The sequence below is a fragment of the Halyomorpha halys genome, unplaced genomic scaffold (assembly GCF_000696795.3).
Source record: "Halyomorpha halys isolate HHAL.00 unplaced genomic scaffold, Hhal_1.1 Scaffold3373.1, whole genome shotgun sequence".
In the NCBI taxonomy this organism is placed as follows: Eukaryota; Metazoa; Arthropoda; class Insecta; order Hemiptera; family Pentatomidae; genus Halyomorpha; species Halyomorpha halys.
In genome coordinates, this window is record NW_027105628.1 from 7,898 (window position 1) to 14,324 (window position 6,427).

Genomic DNA, 6,427 nt, shown 5'->3' on the forward strand with positions numbered 1-6,427 from the left:
ACTAAAGTTAAAGCTTAATGGACTATAAAGTAGTCTCTGATGATAATATTTGTTCGCAGCAGTTTCGAAGATATTTCCAAAATGTCAATTTCTCGTGTAAGGGAAAAAAAATTGAAACTATAGAACGTTTGTGTTGAGAGCTCCATCAGACTCAATTTTTAGTAGATTTAAACTATCGGGTTGTAAAATAAATTCGTAGTGTTTTTACTGGTGGTTTCAATAAAAACTTCAGATACTCGTAAATATTTTTAATCAAACATATATGACCCATTTTGATCTATTACATATTGTCATCTTTGAGGTAATTTTTAATTTCGTCCTCCCACAACTTCACAGATTTTTGCCCAATGAACTCCTCTATGTACGTTTTGCAGTCATCGAGGGAATTAAAGTGTTTCCCGTTAAGAAAGTTTTGAAGGGCCAAAAAATAAGTGAAAATCTGCTGGGGCAAGGTCTGGTGAATAGGGTGGATGGGGGATTACTTTCCAGCCAAACTCTAATAATTTCGGCCGGGTCTGCAAAGATATGTGAGGACGGGCGTTATCGTGATGGAAAACTATGCCTTTGCGATTAGCCAATGCTGGACACTTTTGCTCAACCACTGCCTTTAATTGTTCCAACTGGCCCCAGTATACTGCACAATTAATGGTCTGGTTGGGCGGGAGAAGCTCAAAATAAAGGACAATCCCACCAAATGCACAGCATAACCTTTTTTGGAAGTAATCCTGCTTTTGGAATCGTTAACGGGGGGTCCGTTTTCCCCAGGATTTTTTCCTCATAATATTATTGTACAGGACCCACTTTTCATCCCCAGTTATCAACCTTTTTAAAAATTGATCATTAACATTTCGTTTCAGGAGAGAATCGCTAATGGATATGCGGTCCAATAAATTATATTCCATTAAATTGTGAGGAACCCACATATCATTTCGAGTAACATATCTCGCTGCCCCAAATGATTTGAGACACTTGCATGAGATATTTTAAGCGTTTCTGCGATATCCCATCTCGCAGAGTAAGGATTGTTAGTGAACAATGCTTGAATTTGGTCACTATCAACAGTTGAAGAACGACCCGAACGCTTTGCATCTTCCTAGTCAAAATTTCTTGTTTTGAACCGAGCAAACCACTTACGGATGGTGCTTTCTCCTAAGGCATCATCACCATAAACACTGCAAATTTTGTTAACCCTCTGTGTAGCGGATTTTTCTTTTCGGAAATAAAAAATCATTAAATAAGGAAAATACATTTTTTTTCTCTTCCATTTAGAACTAGCAAAATACCACTTAAAGATAACGAATCTCGGTTGAAACTGATGCATAAATGATCCTTTTTTAGAATATGTAAACATTATTGACCAAGTAAACATGATTTTATAAACACAGAGAGGATTAAATTGAAATATTGAAAAACGCTACGAATTTATTTTACAACCCAATACTTTAGAAAGGCTTTGTTAATTTTAATTGTTCCGTAGATTACTTTAATAGTGTTGAGCACTGCATGAAAGATTTAAGGCTTTTCAATTTTTCTGCCACCATTTTATTAAATCCTTATTTTATAAAAACAATAACAATCTTTTCTAACATGAAATTTTCTGTAGGTATATGTCACACAACATTTTTCTTTTTTATGATTTTTGAAAAAAATATTTAAAATTATGCGTAAAAATGCCCGAATGCTTGGAATTTTTTAGATTTTAATTTTTCAAAAAGATACAAATAGAGAAAAAAACTCAAACTATGTCTTTCCAGTAAGTAATTCCATCCAAAAACCTATATATATATATTGAATTCATAATTATGAGAGGCAGTTGACCGTGGATAACTTCTACGAGGGAAAGATGGTTGGGGGTGCAAAAATAATTATTTTGACCGCGCTCCCCAACCACCTTCTCCTCCTATATTTATTGAACTATTCAACAAAGAAACATATTTAAAAGTATATTTAACATAATTTTCTATTAATTTTCTTGGACTTCTTAATCTCTATCAACATATTTCTTTTAGTATACAAAGTAAAAACAACTATGGTTTAATAATACTACTGAGTTCCTAAAATAATCTCACAAAAAATATGAAATTTAATACAATTGAAATGAAAAAAAAAAAATTATGTGTTTGAGCTGTTACATTCGAAAAACGTGTATTGCCGTCTAAAACTCGAATTCAGGACTAAGTCACATAGTCACAATATTTTCCTTTATTATATATTCTTTATATACGTAAGTGAAAGAAAAATACTACACAAGAGTGAATCATTGAGTAAAGAGATACTTAAAGAGAAGCTAACACCTACGTAAAACGGAGCGGCATCATTTCATTTCAACATTATCTTTGAAGTGTATTTGTCATCACTATCTAGAGGAAAGTATAGAAGTCGGTAAATTTTACGAACTACTTCAAATGATTTCGTTAATATTATTTATAAAACGTTTGGTTCTCTCATCAAAGTAATATTTTCAGTTAACATTAAAATATTAACATTATTCAGAACTTATTTTCAAAAAAAAACTTTTTTTCCATACGTCACACATTTTTGAAACGTTTCAGCCTTATTTTGGCTATTTTCTAATTTATTTCTTGCCACCTTAGACAATATATAAAACTATAGGATTTTTTATATAAAAATATAGGAAATACTTGTTTATTGCGTTAAATGTCTGAAATTCCTAGCTGTCCTTACGTTCAGGTCAAAATTTAAATTATTGCCGAGTATAAACTCAAAGTAAAATGGTAAGTGAACGTTGTGAGATAGGCGCATCGCTCCAGATTTCTTTATTTATATTATAAGCCCAAAATGAATCTCTTTGGTAAAAAAAGATGCTATAATAAAACAGAATATAAAGAATCAAGAAAATAAAGAGAATGTTTGAATAGGAAACATCGACCTTTCTGAATTTAAAATATAGTGTATATATTTAACAATTGGTTGGAGTGAGACAAGAAAAATTTCAAGTACGTCTACTTGATCTTGACAAGAAACTTCAACCAAACAAGGTTTCAATGTTTTAACATTATAAGATAAAAACAAAAAATAAGAAAATACTTCGAATGAAGGAGTCTCAGATCATTTTTGAATTATTTCAGTTTGTACACAGAATTATTGGTTAATGTAAAAAAAAAAAAAAAAAAGTCAAATGACAAATAATAACACTAGTGACTGAATCACTTGTTCGTCTTTTGTAAAAAGTTTCATTTTAACATTGTCTTTTTGTTTTTTAAATTGCATAATAACTGTATTAAATTGTATAATTATTTTTTTTTAAATAAACAAACTGTTAAACAAATATATTTTTATGTTTTAGCTTGACTTTTATTTTATTGTGATGAATTAAAAAATAATCAAGTATAAAAGTTAATATTCTTTCCATGTATTTACTGCAATATAACTATATAAATAATTTACTTGAAGATGATTCATAACTTGTTTTGTTGAAATTCTTTGCTTTATGTTATTTGTTAATGTGTGATATTTCAAGATAGTTTTAATACTTAATACAACTACTGATAACAAACATCCAGTGTTTATGTTAAATTTAATGTATTTACTTCCTATGTTCTGTAATATTCAGTTTTGACTCTTCCTTTTCATATTGTAGATCTTAGAAAAAACACAATTTCCACTTTTCTTTTACAGTAAACAAACAAAAAAATATTTGAGTATTGGAAAGAAAGATATTATATCAAATCCTATCTTTAAAGGCAAGTACTAATTGTGTATGGAAGCCCTATTACTCAGGTCAGTGTAAGATCTTTCATACATATCTTCATGAACAGATAAGAACCACTTTTCCTAGTAAAATGGGACAACTAATGTAATTGCAGCTACAGAATAATTACTTTACTTAGTAATTACAATTTCAAGCTGGTTGTAATAAGTAACGGAAAACAAATTGGTTAAAGGACAATGAGATTATCTAAGTCTACTAGAATGGAAATTAAATTCAAAGTTATATCTTCGGATAGAATGTTTCCTGAGCTTAAGATATCGCTGTTTTGCTTTGAAAGGAGCACCATTAAAAAATATTTTAAGTTACCTCAAGACATATTTCAAAGATAGTAACCATACACTGAGGTTACTTTTTAATAAACAGAGTAACTTTAGGATAGCCTATTAAGTATCTCTGTAACGCGAAATATTGTTTTCTTAAAGAAATTACAAATTTTCAATATACTGCTGCATAAATAATTCGAGAGTATGAAGTCAGATTCTAAAGAATAAGCTAAAAATGTTAGGGCATAATAATTCAAAACTATAATGTACTAAATCAGTAATTAATTCAGCTTCAAGCTACTGTCATCTATTAGTACAAGAGTCCCAGAAGAGAAAAAAGGCAGTTTTTTAAATGAAAACTATGTATAATTAATAGTAAAAATTGATCAGTCTGCCAAGTATAGGTAGGGGGAATAAAAACTGGCGGTTGCTTCAAAATGTTAAAAAAAATTCTCTGAAGCTCTATATCCTGAAAACTACCAACAACAATAGAAAACCAATGAGAACATCATTTAAAGTAGAGTAAATTTGCTAAAATATGAGCCCTAATAGAGATAGAGCTATCTACGTTCGATTGTTCTCACGATTTTCTTATTAAAAAGCAACATTTCATAAACAAATGTTCTGAAAAGTCAGTGGTTAGTGAATTTATTTTGAGAATTTTAGATCTCAAATACCATAATACATACAAAAGTATTTTTTGACACATATATTCGCATGACTAGTAGTTTACGTGATATTTGCTAAAATAAATTGTTTTATATTTGTTCGGACAAAATCTGATGAAACATTATATTCATATGTAAATATCATAAAAACCACTACCTCTACGAAGATACTTGTTATAAACTACTTTATAGTAAAGTAAATTATCTTTAATTTGAGGACTGGCAGACAGAGTCAAAATATTTATCCAAACAATACAAAATCAAAATATTTGTCTAAACAGCTAGAAATCAATATTTTGTTTAATATCATGAACAGTACTACTCCTACGAATTTCGGCTCTTATTTTAAAAAATTTACCCTACATTATATGATGTCCTCTTAGGGTTTCTAGTGTTGTTAATAGTTTAATAGATTTATTTATTTATTTAAATGTTTCGACCACTAGGGCCATTTACATTGAATTTACAAAGTTAGTAGATAACAATTAACATATTAACAAAGTTACAAAGTGAGAAAGTTACATATAATTACAAAGTGAGAAAGTTACAAATTACAGTACATTACAATTACAAGTTACAAATTTACAATTACAATTACAGTTACATATTTACAAATATGATTTATATTTTACAAAGTTGCAATTAGATTTAAGGTAGTTAGTAAATTGCTATAATGAATTTTGCATTCACTAATTTATTGCTTGACAGTTAGGTTATATATGATCAAAAATATTAATGATTTTTAGAAAGTGAAAAAGTTTTGTTATTGTAGTGGGATCTTCTCTTAACATCTGTAAATCTGAAGAGAGCCGGTGTGGTTCGTGAGCAATACATTCAGTGAGAATATGCCTAACGGTAAGACCGTTTTCGCAGTAGCGACACGTCGGTGCATTTTCTCTATCCGAAGACGGGTTAATACCACATCTTCTCTCCGTAGCAGATTTAAGTTTCTGGTTGGACGTTTCACTGTCTGTTGGACCATTCTTAACTTGTTTTCTCTCATGGTGAACCATTCATCTTGCCCCTCTTGCCATCCAATTTCTTTTATCCATGAAATAACATCTTTGCATATTGATGATGTTACGACTTGACCTGTCTTTACAGCTAGTCTGGCCTGCGAGTCTGCCTTTTCATTCCCAGTGATCCCACAATGACCTGGCACCCATAAAAACAAGACCCTACAACTAACCTATTCTAACCTTGGTGTCGGGTCAAGTTTTTTTACTTTGTGGTAACTCCACTCAATGAAAAAAGTCAACACCCCGACTAGATTCGAACCGGCACCGCCCGCAGATCTCAGATTGGTCAGACCTGCACCTAACCACCACAGCTTAGGCCCCTCAATCTTCATCATAATAAAAGGAATGGGGTCAGGGTGTGGTTAAAAATAATCCAAATAGTAAAAAACTATTTTTCACTCATAATAATTTTTTTTGTTCGCTCCCAGAAGAAGAAAAATGTTCTTTTATTAAAAACACTTTTATTTTGTGATATTTCTTTATCTACTATTTATGTAATATTTCAATCATACAACCATCCACTGCATTTTTTTTTAACATTGTAATTTTCTTATTATAACTTAGGATATTTTTTATTGAATGGTGTTTTAATCTATTTCCCTCCGTTAAAACACATTCATACTTCCTATCATTAATACCATCCATACTATTGATGAAAGATGCAGAATCAATCAGCAAATTAAAAAGAATATTCTTTATACAATAACTATTTTTATTCACCCAGCTGCCCGACCCTTTTATACT